This window comes from Gopherus evgoodei, chromosome 2 (genome assembly GCF_007399415.2).
Source record: "Gopherus evgoodei ecotype Sinaloan lineage chromosome 2, rGopEvg1_v1.p, whole genome shotgun sequence".
Classification (NCBI taxonomy): domain Eukaryota; kingdom Metazoa; phylum Chordata; order Testudines; family Testudinidae; genus Gopherus; species Gopherus evgoodei.
In genome coordinates this window covers 111,771,730-111,791,034 of record NC_044323.1, presented here as the reverse complement: position 1 = coordinate 111,791,034, position 19,305 = coordinate 111,771,730, and positions in this window count along the sequence as shown.

The window sequence follows — 19,305 nt, the reverse complement described above, 5'->3', positions numbered from 1 at the left end:
CCACTAGGCTATAGAATATTCTGATGATGGTCTCCCTTGTCTTGCCTATTGAAGTTGTTCCACTTTAAACAATGGTATACGGGGCAGAGAGAGAGCATAAGAAGGGCACTATACCTAATGGTTAGGGCATGCACCTAGGAAGTGGCAGGTCCCTGTTCAAATCTGTTCTCCACCTCAGGAGTAGGGGATACTTGAACGGGGGGGTCTCCCACATTCTGGTTGAGTACCATAACCATTAGACTCAAGATTATAAGGGAGATCATCCTCCCACTCTCCTCCTGCTATTGTGTTGTGGGTCCTGGTGCCTATCTCTTCCCCAGTAGGTGGATTACTAGCAAAGCTAAGTGCCTTTTTGCAGTCTGGCCTTAGACGCCTATCTCCAAAAGAGGGGTAGGGTTTAGAGCACCTCTGTGACATTGCACCCCATATTCTTCGTAGAGATTATATGATTATGGCATAACTAAGGGGTATTTTATGCAAGATAGGTCATGTGAGATCATTGGAAAAGTTAGTATTTACTGCATAAAATTATCCTATTTGCATGCATGTATCCTTTTTGTATCTGAAGTTAGGAATATTGACTATATATCTGTATTACAAATGTGTTTACATCTGGAGAATGCCCACTAGTCAAACTGTCTAGATGACTGGCTGGGAAGGATCCTTTCAGACTGAAGAGCAATTAGAAGAAAACAATAGGCCTTGGTGGGAGGTAACCTTCTTCCAGGGATCCTTCCTGAGGATGTGACAGACAGCATCCAAGTTATGGCCGCTGTGACACTACAAGGCCATGTGACCTGGTGATGTGGTGCTGGACTCCACTGGCTGGTATTGGAACCAAGCTTTGAGACAATGGGTTTCCATCATATATAAAAGCTGTTTAGAGCATGGGAGTGACATAACTGTGGTTTGTCACTGACTTCCCAACCAGAGACTCCTGGAAATACCTGAGGAACAGACTGAACTTGGGGAAGTGCTGGACCCAGGCTAAAGGAATTTTTAGCCTGTGAATGGTACACCTGGGATTTCTAAGATGTAAGCCAGCACAGCTTGCCCCTTAAGAACTTGCAGCCTGCTTGTATCATCATTTAGGGTGAGAATTTGCTGTTCATATCTGATCTATGTAGCATATTAAGCTTAGTTTGCATGTTTTGTGTATTTGCTAGGTAACCTGCTTTGATCTGATTGCTATCCCTTATAATGACTTACATTCTATCTTTTTATAGTTAATAAACTTGTTTTTGCTTTAACTAAAACCCATGTATGTAGAAATCAAAACCTGGGGCAGAAAGCTGTGGAATATCCTTCTCGACATTGACGGAGGGGGCAAATTTCATGAACCTCCCCATGCAGAGCTGATCACAGCATCTGTATGTAACTGCAGCTCGGGGTGTCCCTACCTGTATATGTGCTGGTAAAAGTGCAGGCTGGAGCAGTACAGTGTAAAGGGAGCCCATGCTGATGAGACAGAGGCTCAGTGGTACCCCAGTTCCAGGTGGCACCCAAGGGGGAACTCATCACAACCTCACTCTGGTCAATATATTCCATTGGCTAGTTTAGGTGGCTCCCTGCCTATCCCTGTGGGCTCTGTGGCTTGCAGTCTAAGGCCTGCCTCTTTCCGTTCATTGTATAGGGAGCCCAGGATCTAACTCTGGCTTTGAGGAGCCCAGTCAGACCCATAGACACAAATGCCAGGGCCAGGGCCATCCCTGGGGGTGGGGCCTGGGGGCAGAAGTGATGAATCAGTCACTTCTGAGACTGCCTATGCTGGCCCATGGAGGTGTACCCTAAAGCAGGGGCCCAGAGCAGTCTCACACACCTAGGCACCCTGCAGCCTGCCTGGGTGATCTAAAAGGGCCCAGTCCCCTGGGCAATTGCTCCCTTCCCTGCCTTTCCCTCCTTCCATCCGCAGGCTTGATCCCAGTGGTGTTAAAGTGATTTTTCTAGGTACCTAAATGTTAGGCCTAAGTCCCTTTTGTGGATCCTCTGAGATATTTATCCAGTTCCATTATAACTAATGTGGATTCTATAGGTATATATTAACGCAGATTCTATATATAATCAATCTGCCCAAGGAGCATATATGTGACAGAAAAGTTTTATGGCCATGGCTACACTAGAGTTGCAGCGCTGGTGAGGGGGTTACAGCGCTGCAACTTAGGATGTGGCCACACTTGCAAAGCACGGCCAGCCCCCTGGTTGCAGCGCTGGCTGTACACCCGCTCGAGCCTCAGGTGTAGGGATTCCAGCGCTGGTCAGCAAGTGTAGATGCCCACCAGCGCTTTTATTGACCTCTGGGGTATAAGGAGGTATCCCAGCATACCTTAGAAGCCTCTCTGGTAATCATGCACACTCCACTGCCCTGGGCTTAGCTGACCCCACCTTTAAATGCCCCGGGAATTTTAAAAATCCCCTTCCTGTTTGCTCAGCCAGGTGTGGAGTGCAATCAATCAATGACCATGCCTCCACGACCCAAACGAGCCCCAGCATGGAACAATTCCGAGCTGCAGGACTTCATCAGTGTTTGGGGTGAGGAAGCTGTGCAAGCACAGCTGCGCTCCAGAAGGAGAAATTATGATACCTATGGGCAGATATCACAGCCCTTGCTGAGAAGGGGCCATGAACGGGACACGTTGCAGTGCAAGGTCAAAATAAAAGAGCTGAGGAGTGCTTACTGCAAAGCCCGTGAGGAAAATCGCCGCTCAGGAGCTGCCCCCACAACCTGCCATTTTTACAAGGAGCTGGATGCCATACTTGGCTGTGACCCAACTGCCAATCCTAGGAGCACGATGGAGAGTTCAGAGCAGGGAGAAGTGGGGGAGGGTGTAGAGGCAGCTGACAGTGAGGCTACTGGCGTGGAGGGAGACACCCTGGAATCCCAGGAGGCATGCAGCCAGGAGCTCTTCTCAAGCCAGGAGGAGGCTAGCCAGTCACAGCAGCTGGAAGTTACTGGTGAGGAAGAAGCTGAGGAGTGTGCTCGGGGTAAGCAGATTTTTATGTTTTGGGAGAGGAGGGTTTGGGTTATGGCTGCCTGCATGCATGCCTAAATGTGGAATAGCCCATTGATTTGCTCTATCACGTCTCTGTAATCTGCCTCGGTAATCTCTTGAAAAGTGTGCACGCTCTGGCTGCAAATGTGCTTTTGCAAGTTTATCGGGAGAGCCACCGTGGTCCTTGTCCCGGTCAGGCTAACTCATCCGATCCACTGTGCAGCAAGGGGTGGGGGGACCATGGCTGCACACAGGCAAGCTGCATAGGGGCCAGGGCGGAATCCACATTGCTGTAGAAGACCCTCCCTCTCTTCCCAGGTAACACGCAGCAGTGATATATCTGGCAGTAGGAAACCCTGTTGAGAATTTAGGGATACTTGAGTGCAGGGTGCCAGGTTTGCGGTCCCCCCCCCCAGCCCCGCAGTGCGTTCCAGTCTCCCCACCCCCTTCCAGCAGGCAGCCAGCCCAGCTGTGCGTTTTTTCCCCCCCCTCACCAGCAGGCCGGCAGTTACGTGGACCGACACCCCCGCCAGCAGCTCGCCACCTTCCTGTTCACTACTGTCCCCTGTGCAGGACACCAGCTACCTCCTGTACCCAGTGCAGATAAACCCCAGGGACCCATCGGTCAATTCCCCCTCCCAGGTGCAGTCGGGACAGAAACACTCACCCCATTGCTCGCCATGACTTCGCTTCCCTGGCCTCTCTGTTATGTTGGGTATGTGGGAAGGATGCTACCAAAAAGTCTAAACTCCTTCACTGTGTGATAATAAACAATGTAACCTCTGTGTATTACATGTTTCTATCTGTTTTTTTTAGTGACCTTGACTAATGCAGCTGGATCACCGGCCTCACGTCGCTTGCAGAACTTCAGAAAAAATCCGCGAAAATCAAAAGAAGAATTGATCAAAGCAGTTATGATTCACTACAACAGAGAAAGTAGGAAGACGCAGGAATGGAGAGAGAAAATGTATGAGTGGAGGCAAACAGAAAGCAGGAGAAATGAATTGGCTACTAAAAAAACCTCAAAGCAGATGATAAGCCTCCTGGCTCGCCAAACTGAGTCTTTCGAGTCTCTTGTAGCCATGCAGGCAAATCTGTACCGTGGTAACCCACACCCCTCCCAAAGCTTTCTTGTTCCCCAGTATTTGCACAAAACACCTTTCTCCAGCAGCCAGTTTCTTATTACCCCCAGCTGCCCCCAACACCTGTACGATCACCTACCAGCCCTGATAACTACAATTCTTACCCTGTGCACTCCACCCCCATTACCCTGCAGCATAGTAATCCTGAAGTGCAACAGACATTGAACAGTAATCCAAACAGGACATATTCAAACTTCTGAATGTACAGTCCACCACCCTAACCCCCCTGGCCTTTTATGTACTGTACTTTGAATAAAGGATTTTATGGCTTTTACAATGTTTTATTATAGCAGGAAGTGGTAAATATTGTACCCCAAGCTAGAAAGGAGCACAGCAAAGGCACCAAACATTACTGTTGGCTGTCAGCATCAAATTGCTCTCTTAAGGCATCCCTAATCCTTGAAGCCCTTTCCTGGGCCTCTCTAGTAGCCCTGCTCTCTGGCTGTGCAAATTCATCCTCTAGGCGTCGAACCTCGGAGGTCCATTCCTCACTGAATCTTTCACCCTTCCCTTCACAAATATTATGGAGGGTACAGCACGCGGATATAATAGCGGAGATGTTGCTTTCCCCCAAATCTAGCTTCCCATAAAGACACCTCCAGCGCCCTTTCAAACGGCCAAAAGCACACTCCACAGTCAATCTGCACTGGCTCAGCCTGTAGTTGAACCGGTCCTTGCTCCTGTTAAGCTTCCCGGTATATGGTTTCATGAGCCATGGCATTAAGGGGTAAGCGGGGTCTCCAAGGATCACAGTGGGCATTTCAACGTCCCCTACTGTGATCTTGCGCTCTGGGAAAAAAGTCCCGGCCCTCAGCCTCCTGAACAGGGCACTGTTCCAAAAGATGCGTGCATCATGCACCTTTCCAGGCCATCCTGAGTAAATGTCAGTGAAACGCCCACGGTGATCCACAAGCGCTTGCAGAACCACGGAGAAATACCCCTTGCAATTAACGTACTCTGATGCCAGGTGGGGTGGGGACAGAATAGGAATATGCGTCCCATCTATTGCCCCTCCACAGTTAGGGAAACCCATATGTGCAAAGCCATCCACAATGTCCTGCACGTTCCCCAGAGTCACAGTTCTTCTTAGCAGGGTGCGATTAATGGCTGTGCAAACTTGCATTAGCACCATTCCAATGGTGGACTTTCCCATTCCAAACTGGTTCACCACCGATCGGTAGCTGTCTGGAGTTGCTAGCTTCCAGATTGCAATAGCCACCCACTTCTCCACTGGCAGGGCAGCTCTCAATCTCGTGTCCCTGCGCCGCAGGGTAGGGGCGAGCTCAGCACACAGTGCCATGAAAGTGGCTTTTCTCATCCGAAAGTTCTGCAGCCACTGCTCGTCATCCCATGCTTGCAGGACGATGTGATCCCACCACTGAGTGCTGGTTTCCCGAGCCCAAAGGCGCCGTTCCACGGTGCTAAGCACATCTGTTACTGCCACAAGCAATTGAGTGTCTTGAGCGTCAGGCATTTCAATATCATCGTCTGACTCCTCACTGTCACTTTGCAGCTGAAGGAATAGCTCTACTGCCATGCGTGATGTGCTGGCAACATTCATCAGCAAGGTCCTCAGCAGCTCAGGCTCCATTTGTAACAGAAATCGCGCTGCAGACTCACAGTGCCGCCAAACTGCTCGGAATGTGCAGCAAAGCATTACGGGGCGTTGGAACAGGAAGTGGAAAGACCCGCACACTTCCTTCCCCTTCCCACAAGCCACAGCGCCAAAATGGGATGAGGTGCTCTGTGGGATAGCTGCCCACAATGCACCACTCCCAACAGCGCTGCAAATGTGGCCACACTGCAGTGCTGGCCCTACACAGCTGTATGAACACAGCTGTAACTACCAGCGCTGCAAACTGTAAGTGTAGACATGGCCTATATCTAAGAGGGAAATCAAAGCTGTCACAAACAGGAGTTCTAATATCCATGTCATAGTAGAAGGAAAAGGTCAACCTCTAGAAATGCAAGAGGTAGATACGGATGAATTAAATGAGCCAGATCAATTACTATTATAAACAAATAATAGCTGCCTCAAAATTCTGCAAGCCTTACTCAGGCAAAACCCTAATTGAAGTGAATGGGAATTGAAGATGTACCTTCTCCAAAGTGTGAAAAGAGCTGAGATTATTTTTCTCACAACTTGGAAAGTATTTGAAAAGGAACAAACATTTATCACTGAAGAATAAGGAGCAAGTTAAGAAACGCCTTCAATCCTTGTCTGCTGCAGATGACCCTGATTGACTTTGAGGCAAGTAACAAAAGCTTAATCTTGTTTGCAATATTATTGAGAGATGGCTGGTGGAGATTGACTATGAAAGGGTAGCCTCTGCTTTTCATGAGTCACTTTGAGCTCAGTGCAAATTGTTTTAAAGGTTCCAAATATCCTTCGGTATTTCTCCTTGTAACTTTGCTTAAATCTTTGATTCATTGTCCGCTTCACAAAGGTACAAAGCTAATGCAATATATTGCTCGGGTGCATGCTGAACAAAATTTCAGAAGTGAAGCTGAGATGGATGGTATGAGGGGCAAGCATGCAGTTCAAAAAAGCAAACCATTTATTGCTAATACAGTAATGAAAATAATAATCAATCACACCAATGTCAAAATAGTGACATTCAGTCCATTTAATATCAGGGGCCTCCATAAGTTTGAGAACAGATGCAAAGTAAATTGAAATCCAAAATGGTAATTTTACAAGATACAACTGGCTCTAGAACAGGAGTGGGCAAACTTTTTAGCCTGAGGGTCACATCGAGGAATAGAAAATGTATGATGGGCCATGAATGCTCATGAAATTGGGGTTAGGGGGTAAGGACTCTGGGGTGGGGCTGGGAATAGATCAAGGTTTGGGGTGTAGCAGAGTGCTCCAGGTGGGGATCAAGGGGTTTGGAGAGCAGGAGGGGGATCAGGGCTGGGGCAGGGAGTTGGGGTGAGGGGAAAGGCTTAGAGGAGTGCAAGCTCCGAGTGGCGGTTACCGCAAGCGGCTCCCGGAAGCAGTGGGCATGTCCCTTCTCCAGCTCCTATGTGGAGCATGGCCAGGCGGCTCTGCACGCTGCCCCATCCACAGGCACTACCCCTGCAGCTCCCATTGGAACACTGGTGGGGGCCATTGGAGCATGCAGGAGACAGAGCAGGGTCAAGCTGTGTGGCGTAGCCCCCAACCCAGCTCCCAGGCCAGAGTGCTGGAGTGGGGCCATGCCATGTGGTCTGGCCCCCAACCCAGCACTCCAGCAGAAGTAGAGTGGGGCTAAGTATCAGAGGGTAGCAGTGTTAGTCTGGATCTGTAAAAGCAGCAAAGAATCCTGTGGCACCTTATAGACTAACAGACGTTTTGGAGCATGAGCTTTCGTGGGTGAATACCCACTTCCTCAGATGACATGCATCTGAGGAAGTGGGTATTCACCCACGAAAGCTCATGCTCCAAAACGTCTGTTAGTCTATAAGGTGCCACAGGATTCTTTGCTGCTTTTAGAGTGGGGCTGAGCCCCATGGTGAGACCCCGCTCCCGCTCCCCAGCTGTAGCACAGGCTGGCTTAAAACAGCTCTTGGGCCGGATCCAACCTGCGGGCTGTAGTTTACCCACCCCTGCTCTAGAAACTTGCATGTAAAGGTAAACGGACTAAAAGAGACTTGGCTGTTCAGTTAACAGGATTGTTCCTTCCATATTTAACAGACCTTGCAGAGTCACTAGGCTAATAGTTTTAAGGCAGACACTTGTGGTTTGGAGTGAATTCAAGTATAGCAAAACAACACACAACCCTACCTTGGCATAAATGCTGAGATTCATCTGTCTGCCATCAGGTAGCATAGTAGATTAGCTTGAAATTCTGGTGGATTGTGTGGGACACAAGATTGAGGATCTGTGTCAGATATCAACATTACTTTTTGACAATTCTGTTTTCCTTTTATGATATATTAAAGCCCTTTATGGAATGACTCTGCAAAGCTAATTCCTTGTCTCTCTCTGCTGAAGTGCATGGAGGGGAGCCCACAGTGAGCCTGGGCAAAAAGTGGGGTAGTGGCAATGTTCGCAAAACCCCAAAGACATTGTTCCTTTGTGAGCTCTCACTATGAGAGTTCACATCTGTAGCACTCCAGTGCAGGCTGTGTCTTCAAAGCCACTGAATGTGGCCCTAAAGTTCTGTGAAGAACTCTTGATGTCTTTTCATATTAAAGGAAATACATCACAGATCTGAAAGATATAATCTAAGATTCTCATTCAGTTTCAACATTCAAAACTCTTTATTTGGCATGCTGCTCATAAATACCTTAAATTCAGGCATAATTACCTCCTTTTGATTTTTCTCAAAATATTACGATTCTCTCTTCTTTTCTCCAGGAGCATTTTTACTGGGGCATGAATTTACATATCTCTTTATGAGATTGGAACACTTCAAGCTTTGCATAAAACACATTTTTGACCATTAGAAAACTTACAAATGGCAAATAAAATTGAATGCAATCCACTGCGTTTGGGTTTTTTGCTGCTGTCTATTGATCTTATACTTTCTTTTCAGCTCTTTGAGTGGTTTGTCTCTTTCCTTCTTGGCTTTGTTTTTCTTCTTTTTGTTCCAGAATTTCTCTGGCTGTATTTCCACTTCTTGTAAAGGTTTTTGCCTGCTGCTACCGCTTTTTAAGGTGTTATGGTCTAATCCAGGGGTCAGCAGCCTTCCAGAAGTGGTGTGCCAAATCTTCATTTATTCATTCTAATTTAAGATTTTGCGTGCCAGAAATACATCTTAACGTTTTTAGAAGGTCTCTTTCTATAAGTCTATAAAATATAACTAAACTATTGTTGTATGTAAAGTAAATAAGGTTTTAAATGTTTAAGAAGCTTCATTTAAATTTAAATTAAAATGCAGAGCCCCCCAGATTGGTGGCCAGGACCGCGCAGTGTGAGTGCCACTGAAAATCAGCGTGCGTGCCACCTTCGGCACCCGTGTCATAGGTTGCCTACCCCTGGTCTAATCTAAAGCCCATTTCAGCCAGTGGAAAGACTCCCAGTGACTTGGATCAGGACCTTACTCTTTTCACCTCCTTCAAGTCTCTCATAACTATTCACCTTCTCTTTATTTAAGAAAAAAAAGTCCATGTTCTCCTGTGGTGAAATCCTGGCCCTATTGAAGTCAATGGCAGTTTTGCTAGTCATTTCAGTTGACAGGATTTCATCCTTGATTTCAACAGTCTTTTCCAGTGATCTAAATGTTTGTTTTATGCTGTGATTTCTACCTTATGCTATCTCTTATCACCTAGAACAGAGGAGGATATGCTCACTCTGTAAATACCTTCAAAGTCCACATATTGCTATCGGTGGGTTTAGTTTTTGTTTTGGGGTTTTTTAGTTAACTTTAAAACAATTTTGTGAAAGCAAGAATTTCTACAGCATTGATTTAAAAATACATTTAAGTAATATACTGTTGTAGCTATTAGATCTTCTAGATTGACTGATATTTAAATATTAATTATTGAAAGGCTAGTCTGTCTCTGCATTTAAGATTGAAAATAGTTCTCCATTATAAACATGTTTATAGCCCTATCTTCAGCAAAAATAAATTAAGCCATCTGAAATTCTCTATGCAAATTCTAATCCCAGAATTGCCGTCTGCTATTTGTTTTTTGTTTTTTGAAAGCATAAGACAAATCAGATTGTTTGCTGTGTCATAACTGTGCTAGTCCCAGGATATATGAGACGCAAGATAGGGGAACCAACATCCACTGGTGAAAGACACAAGCTTTCAAGTTCCACAGAGCTCTTCTTCGGGCCTGGGGAAAAAGTAAAAACCAGAAAAGGCATTTCTGAGACATGATGATTAAGTACATAGCTTTTTACGACTTGAATAGTTTCCTATCATTTCCTTGGCTTATCAAAACTGTAACTCAAGACTTGGCCTAGAAACTCCAAGTTTGCAAACAGCTAGATGGTGTCTGAGACACTACTCCCTTTCTATGTACCTCTTTCTCTGTAGTTGCTGCAAATCACAACAACCTATACACAAACTCAGCTCTACTGGATGATGAGTCTCTCAAAACTGAGCGACTGGGCAACAAAATGTCAGATGAAATTCATTGTTAAATGCAAAGTAATGGATATTGGAAAACATAGTCGCAACTATACATATAAAATGATGGGATCTAAATTGGTTGTTACCACTCAAGAGAGACATCTTGGAGTTATTGTGGATAGTTCTCTGAAAACATCCACTTAATGTGCAATGGCAGTCAAAAATGCTAACAACTGGAAAGAATTAGGAAAGGAATAGATAAGACAAAATATATTGGCTCTACATAAATCCATCTTGAATACTTCATACAGATTGGGTCGCCCCATCTCACAAACGATATATTGAAATTGGAAAATGTACAGAAGGGCAACAAATTATTAGGGGTATAGAACAGATTTCAAATTAGAAGAGACTAACATGACAGGGACTTTTCATCTTGGAAAAGAGATGACTAAGGGAGGTTATGACAGAGGTTTATAAAATCATGACTGGTGTGGAGAAAATAAATAAGGAAGTGTTATTTACTCCTCATAACACAATAACTAGGGGGTCACTAAATGAAATTAACAGGCAGCAAGTTTAAAACAAACAAAAGGAAATATTTCTTCACACAACACATGGTCAACCGGTGGAACTCTTTGCCAGGAGATGTTGTGAAGTCCAAGACTATAACAGGGTTCAAAAAAAACTAGATAAATTCATGGAGGATAGGTCCAGCATGGGCAGGGATAGTGTCCCTAGCCTCTGTTTGCCAGAAGCTGGGAATGGGTGACGGGATGGATCACTTGATTGATCGTTCTGTTCATTCCCTCTGAAGCACCTGGCATTGGCCACTGTTGGAAGGGCTAGATGGGCCATTGGCTGACCCAGTATGGCCATTCTTATGAGCTGTAGGGAGGTTGGAACTAAAGTTCCATTCACCTCCTCTCCCCACCCACTACCCAGCACCTGTATTCCTCTGCGTCTGGATTGCTCATTTAGGGCACAAAAGTTGGAAGATTCTTACTCCTGCTTGGGCATGTAGCCAAAATCACAATTAATTCTGTTGACTTCAATTGAGGACTTGTGCCTTTTGGCTAGTTTAGGAGATTTTGGTGATACAAACCTTTCCTATATAATTTGCAGTTGTGGAGAGGGAACACTTTTTCATGAAAATTAATGCAATTCTGCTGTATGAAAAGAGGCAAGATTTGGAGAGGTGACACACAATGTGTATCTGCTGTGTGCCATAGAAACTAGTTCTGGGTATACTCCTGGTACATCAATGCTCAACAGGGATTTAAGAGAGGTCAGAGCCAGAGGAGATTTCAAATGTTTTGTCCCTTTTTAAAGTGTGATTTTTTTTTTTAATTAGGAATTTCTTGCCTTTCTATTTTTTTTTAAGCCACACAACTTTAGGGCATTTTCCCCTTGTTCCTAATAAATATTTGCAATGTAAATGCAAGCTTTAACAAGTTTTTGTAAGTTGTGTTGGAATTTAATATTGCATTTCTGTAGTTCGCTTTAATTATATATTACTGTAATAATGAAATGCAGGAGTCTCACAGGGTCACTACAAGTAAATCCTTTTGAAATAATGCATGCAAATCCATACTACCAAAGGGGAAAACTAATAGACAAGTCATCATATTATTGGTATATAGTAGAATGAAATCTATACACTTTTTAGCCAAAAGGCTTTGTTTTCAGTTAGCTGAATGTTTGCTTATGCAAAAGCAACTGTCAAGAGAACAATGTGCTGGTATAATAAACTTGTTAAATGTGAAACACCGTATGTGACTTGTGTTCTTTCTGTTTTTCAGTTCAGGTAAGCTTGAGGTTTTTCAGGAAGTTTTTAAAAATCCCTTCAAGGCAGCCATTCACAACCTTGGAAGATTGCAGGGCCACGATCAATGTCTTGAGTTAAACCAGAGAAGTTTTTTTAGCTGTCTATATATTCCTAATAATTTTATTGCATGGCTTGCTGCCTTCTAACGCTACAGCTATATTACCCCAAGTAAAGAATGCAATGCATAATTAAATACATTGCATTGTAAATAATTAAGATGTGCAATGTTAAAAATTCTGATACAAAATCAAACTGCTTGAGTGAGGTGAATAAAGATAATTCAATGTTTTCTGAAGGTGAAAAGTTGATTGTTTTTTATTAATTTATCTTCATTTATTCTCTCTAATATATAATAAATTTCCAGCCATGTGGTCTAAGTTAAGAAGAGAGACTGGCCTGCTGGCAGGAAATCCTTTCCCCAAAGTATTCACCAGGAAGTTCTGAATTTTAGTAAAAATGCTGTCCTACCACTACTGAGATGTGAATAAAAAAACCAGAAAATTATTGTATTTCATCTGATCTTGGCTGTTGAGAATTCACATGGTAAAAATGACAGCTTTCAAGGTAATTCAGCTGAATAAGAATGTCAGTTGAATTGAAAAATCTTATTCAGTTAAAGTACTTAAAAATCTAATTCTCCCAAGCTTAAATATAGATGATCAGTAAAATGTTGATGTGTCCATTTCACCATACCCATACAAACCAAAACATTTTTTTCCATTGATGATCAAAATTTTACATATAGGCAAAGTAAGAAAAATGCTGCTTGAGAACTTATTGGAGTTTGATTTAAGGATATTTACTTTGTATATATTGACGTGATGTTGACAATTTGCATTTTTAGTGGTTATAAAGCTTTTTTGAATGTCTTGTCATTAAATAATTATCTGACACTCCCCTCATAACTTCCTGCAACTCTGAAAATGTAAATAGAAAAAAATTGAGAAGCTTTAAAATAAACATTGATGATATCCATCAAAATTATATAAAAAATAAAACCTGAATTCTGCCAAGCCCAGCTCTATTCCACCAAAGACCCCAATCAGAGCCAGGACCACTGCACTAGCCATTGTATTATACGCAAAGTGAGGTTTCTGCCCTGAAGAGCATAGAAGAAAAATGTTTCCGTTTCCCCATTATTCACAGGCTAAGGTGAAATCCGGACTCCATTGAAGTCAATGGGAGATTTATCATTGACTTCAGTGGGGCCAGCATTTCACCCACAACGTTTATATAGAGAGAGACATTTACCTATTTATACATCCTTTTTATTTTTTCAAAAATGCAAAGTCATTATTGGCTATGCCCTCCAGTCCCTCCGCTTAGCATTTGCTGCAGGCATACAGAGAAGCAGCTGAGCTGAGGAATGCTGTTCCATACAAAAGGGGGCCGTAGGGAAGAAAGCACAGATGTGGTCAAGGGAGCAGTTGATGAACAGGTGGTTGAGGCTGAAGATTTTCTTCACAATCATGCAAAAATGCGAACCTATCATGGTCATGCTGGGAAACCTTCCCATTTTACTCGTGACATTTCATTGACCTGAGTGGAGTTAGTCTTACACTAGTTTTTTTAGTTTTAGTTTTAGTTTTACACTAGTTTTTTTTTTGAACACTGTCTTACACTAGTCATGGTTAGTCTGTCTTACACTGGGCCATGGCTACACTCACACTTTACAGCGCTGCAACTTTCGCGCTCAGGGGTGTGAAAAAACACCCCCCTGAGAGCTGCAAGATACAGCACTGTAAAGCGTCAGTGTAATCAGGGCGGCAGCGCTGGGAGCACGGCTCCCAGCGCTGCACGCTACACCCGTAAGGGATGTGGTTTACATGCAGCGCTGGGAGAGCTGTCTCCCAGCGCTGCCGCTCCAACTACACTCACACTTCAAAGCGCTGCCGGGGCAGCGCTTTGAAATTCCAAATGTAACCATACCCATATGTGTCTAGAAGAGATTTCTCATGTTAAAGTCCCTGCTTTGGGAATTGCCTCCCCTTAAAAGCTTAGCAGAGTCTGACTTTAGAGACTCCTTGGGGACCCTCTGGGGTGGCAGTGTATTTGCCAATTGATTGGCTCATTTTGCTTAGTTTTTAATTGTATATTTTTGCCATTTTGTGTTTGGTGATTTGTGTTCATCTTTCTAAAGTGCCATGGCAACAAGTATTGTGAAGATTAGTCAGATAAACGAACAATGCATATAGTGTTCTTGTTTGTTCACAGTTCTTTTAAAATGAATACTTTTAATGTGTGGCAAGCATGTTTCAACAGCTGGCTGCCATGCCAAAAGAGCAGCATACAGTAGAGGATAGACAGCTGCGGTGGCACAGGAGCCAGCAAACAGAGCTGTAAACAGGGGAGTTTCAGTGGGAGTTTGCAAGAGGAGTTTACGGGGGGGAAACCTAGGCAGAGGAATTGACAAGCAAGTGAAGGAAGTGGGTGGTGGTCTGGTGCCCGCTGGGGGTTTGTTTTGCTGTAGGTGGTGGTGGTTTGCTTTGGTTTGTGTTTCCTGGACTAACAGGTCTTGGGTGGGAAGGCTATGATCAATACAGACGCAGCAGTGAAAGACACAATGAGGATGACTGGATGTAGAAGCTGTGGCATGTACGTGATTCTGGAGGGGGTACGTGAAGAGTTCTGTCTGCATGAAGTGCCGCCTGATAGAGCTGATGGAGGAAAAGATCCAAGGACTGGAAATGGAGGTGGAAACTCTGAGTTTAGAAGGGGGCTTGAGCGGATGATGGAGCAAAGACATGAGGAGGCTGAAGGGATAAGCTCAGACTTGCAGATGGAAGCAGGACCAAAGAATTCTGAGGGGAGACTGCTGGGTGAGGAAAGTGGATGGTGGAAGCATGTGACTAAGAGAACCAGGCAGAGGAAAAGACGGGCCAGTGAAAGAGAAATAGAGCTCAGGAACAGGTTTGCAGAGTTGGAAAATAAAGAAGGGGCAGAGCAAGGGGTCGCTGAAGGTGAGAGGGCAAGGAAGAAGAGAAGAGCAGCTAGGCCTATAGGAAGAGTCAATGGAGACACCATCGCCAAATATGAGCCCCAGGAGGATATGGGATGGGTTGCAGAGAATTGCAAGGGACAATAGAAATCGAGAGGACTTGCAGTCAGAGGGAACAGGGGATAGACTGGAGAATCGCACCATCACCAGGAAAAGGCAGATCTACATGACTGGGGACTACTTACTGAGAAGAATAGACAGGCCTGTAACTAGAGCTGATCTGGAGAACGGAAGGGTGTGCTGTCTGCCGGGTGCTAAGATACGGGATGTGGACCTGAGGCTGAAAAGGATCCTAACATGAGCAAGAGAGAATCCTCTGATTGTCCTTCATGTGGGAACGAATGATACAGCTAGATTCTTACTAGAAGGTATCAAGGGAGGCTATGCCAGGCTGGGGAAGATGCTTAAGGAATTTGAGGCTCAGGTGATATTCAGTGGGACTCTGCCGGTTCCTAGAGAAGGGCAACAAAGGTGTGAAAAGATTGATGATCAACAGATGGCTCAGGCAGTGGTGCTATAAGGAGGGCTTTGGGATGTATGGCCACTGGGAAGCATTCATGGACAGAGGACTGTTCTCTTGGGATGGACTTCACCTGAGTAAGGAGGGAAATAGACTTCTAGGATGGAGACTGGCACAACTGATTAAGAGAGCTTCAAACTAGGAATTTGGGGGAGATGGTTGGGAGATGTTAACATTGAGAGGGAAGAAAACAAAGTAAAAAAGGATACAGCCATGGGCAGGAGAATGGATGTAAGGAGGAAGGGTAGTGTAGGTACCAGTCTAATAAATAAGTGATACTGGTGGTAAAATGTCTGTGCCTAATCGGGTAGAGAATGACAGTGAAGCCAAACAGCAAAAATTAAGATGTTTTGTACACTAATGCAAGGAGCCTAAGTAACAAATGGAGGAACTAGAGCTACTGGTGCAGGAAGTGAAACCGGATATTATAGGGATAACAGAAACATGGTGGAATAGTAGTCATGACTGGAATACAGGTATTGAAAGCTATGTGCTGTTTAGGAAAGACAGAAATAAAAGCAAAGGTGGTGGAGTTGCATTGTATATCAATGATGAGGTTAACTGTAAAGAAATAAGAAGTGATGGAATGGACAAGACAGAGTCTGTCTGGGCAAAAATCACACTGGGAAAGAAAGCTACTAGAGCCTCTCCTGAGATACTGCTTGGGGTGTGCTACAGACCGCCAGGATCTGATTTGGATATGGATAGAGACCTCTTTAATGTTTTTAATGAAGTAAATACTAATGGGGATTGTGTGATCATGGGAGACTTTAACTTCCCAGATATAGACTGGAGGAGTAACAATAATAGGGCTCAGATTTTTCTGGATGTAATAGCTGATGAATTCCTTCACCAAGTAGTTGAAGAACCGACGAGGGGATGTCATTTTAGATTTGATTTTGATGAGTAGTGAGGACCTTCTAGAAGAAATGGTTGTAGGGAACAACCTTGGTTTGAGTGCTCATGAGCTAATTCAGTTCAAACTAGATGGAAGGATAAACAAAAATAGATCTGGGACTAGGGTTTTTGATTTCAAAAGGGCTAACTTTAAAGAATTAAGGAAATTTAGTTATGGAAGTGGATTGGATTGAAGAACTTGTGGATCTAAAGGTGGAGGAGGCCTAGAATTCAAGTCAAAGCTGCAGAAATGATCAGAAGCCTGCAACCCAAGAAAGGAGGTGGGGGGAAATCATAGGCAGGAATTGTAGACCAAGCTGGATGAGCAAGCATTTTAGAGAGGTGATTAAGAAAAAGCAGAAAGCCTACAAGGAGTGGAAGATAGGAGGGATTAGCAAGGAAAGCTACCTTATTGAGGTCAGAACATGTAGGGATAAAGTGAGAGGCCAAAAGCCATGTAGAGTTGGACCTTGCAAAGGGAATTAAAACCAATACTAAAAGGTTCTATAGCCATATATATAAGATGAAAACAAAGTGGGGACTGCTAAACACTGAGGATGGAGTGGAGGTTAAGGATAATCTAGACATGGCCCAATATCTAAACAAATACTTTGCCTCAGTCTTTAATGAGGAGCTTAGGGATAATGGTAGGATGACAAATGGGAATGAGGATATGGTGGTCGATATTACCACATCCAAGGTAGAAGCCAAACTCGAACAGTTTAATGGGACTAAATTGGAGGGCCCAGATAATCTTCATCCAAAGAATATTAAAGGAACTGGCACATGAAATTGCAAGCCCATTAGCAAGAATTTTAATGAATCAGTAAACTCAGGGGTTGTACCATCCGACTGGAGAATTGCTACCATAGTTTCTAAGAAAGGGAAAAAATGTGATCTAAGAAACTATAGGCCTGTTAGTTTGACATCTGTAGTATGTAAGGTCTTGGAAAAAATTCTGAAGAAGAAAGTAGTTAAGGACATTGAGGTCAATGGTAATTGAGACAAACTACAACATGGTTTTACAAAAGGTAGATTGTGCCAAACCAACCTGATCTCCTTCTTTGAGAAGGTAACAGATTTTTTTAGACAAAGGAAACGTAGTGGATCTAATTTACCTCAATTTCAGTAAGGCATTTGATATGGTTCCACATGGGGAATTATTAGTTAAATTTGAAGAGATCGGGATCAATGTGAAAATTGAAAGATGGATAAGGAACTGGTTAAAGAGGAGACAATGGGTCATACTGAAAGATGAACTGTCAGTTTGGAAGGAGGTTACTACTGGAGTTCCTCAGGGACTGGTTTTGGGACCAATCTGATTTAATCTTTTTACTACTGACCTTGGCACAACAAGTAGGAATGTGCTAATAAAGTTTACGGATGACACAAAGCTTGGAGGTATTGCTAACACAGAGAAGGACCAGGATATCATACAAGAAGATCTGGATGACTTTGTAAACTGGAGTAATAGTAATAGGATGAAATATAATAGTGAAAAGTGCAAGGTTGTGCATTTAGGGATTAATAACAAGAATTTTGGTTATAAATTGGGGACACATCAGTTGGAAGTAACAGAGGAGGAGAAGGACCTTGGAGTATTTGTTGATCACAGGATGACTATGAGCTGCCAATGTGATACGGCTGGGAAAAAAGCTAATGCAGTCTTGGGATGCATCAGGTGAGGTATTTTCAGTAAAGATAAGGAGGTGTTAGTACTGTTATACAAGGCAGTGGTGAGACCTCATATCAGGGAGGGAGAGGAATTATTTAAGCTTAGTACCAATGTGGACACAAGAACAAAAGGATATAAGCTGGGCACTACCAAGTTTAGAGTTGAAATTAGACAAAGGTTTCTAACCATTAGAGGAGTGAAGTTTTGGAACAGCCTTCCAAGGGGAGTAGTGGGGGAAATGGCATATCAAGCTTCATCTTGAAGCCAGATAAGTTTATGGAGGGGATGGTGTAATGGGATAGCCTAATTTTGGCAATTAATTCATCTTTGATTATTAGCAGGTAAATATGCCCAGTCGTCTGTGATGGGATGTTAGATAGGGTGGGATCTGAGTTACTACAGAGAATTCTTTCCTGGGTGCTGGATGGTTAGTCTTGCCCACATGCTCAGGGTTTAACTGATTGCCATATTTGGGATCAGGAAGGAATTTTCCTCCAGGGAAGATTGGCAGAGGCTTGGAGGTTTTTTGCCTTCCTCTGCAGTGTGGGACACGGGTCACTTGCTGGAGGATTCTCTGCATCTTGAGGTCTTAAACCACGATTTGAGAACTTCAATAACTCAGACATAGGTTAGTGTTTTTACAGGAGTGAGTGGGTGAAATTCTGCGGCCTGCATTGTGCAGGAGGTCAGACTAGATGATCATAATGGTCCCTTCTGACCTTAAAGTCTGAGTCTCCAGCTTTGCTGATTTTTTTTTCTTTTAATCCCATGAGCTTTAACTATTTCCATGCCTTTTTGTCATTTGAAAAAACCAAAAAGCAAGCAGCATCTTAATTCAGTTGTACAGAGGTTCTTGTACTATATATCTCAGTACTTTCCAGCAGAGCTGACTCTAGGAACTGCGGGGCCCGATTCGAATACCCGGCGGTGGTTCGGGTCTTCAGTGGCACTTTGGCAGCAAGGGATCCTTCACTCACCCCACCACCAAAATGCCACCGAAGACCTGAAGCGAGAGAAGGACCTGCTGCTGCTGAAGTGCTGTCGAAGACCCAGACCGCTGCTGGATATGTTTAAAAAAAGAAAAAAAAAATTGCCATTTAAAAAGACACCGAAAGCGCGGGGCCCGCTTCTGGGGAATTTGGGGAATCGGCCTAAAGTCGGCCCTGCTTTCCAGTCACGTATTAAGTAATGTGAAATTGTCTTTCATTTTCTTCCCAAGAGGAAAACTGAGTAGTGTAGTGTTTTGGCTC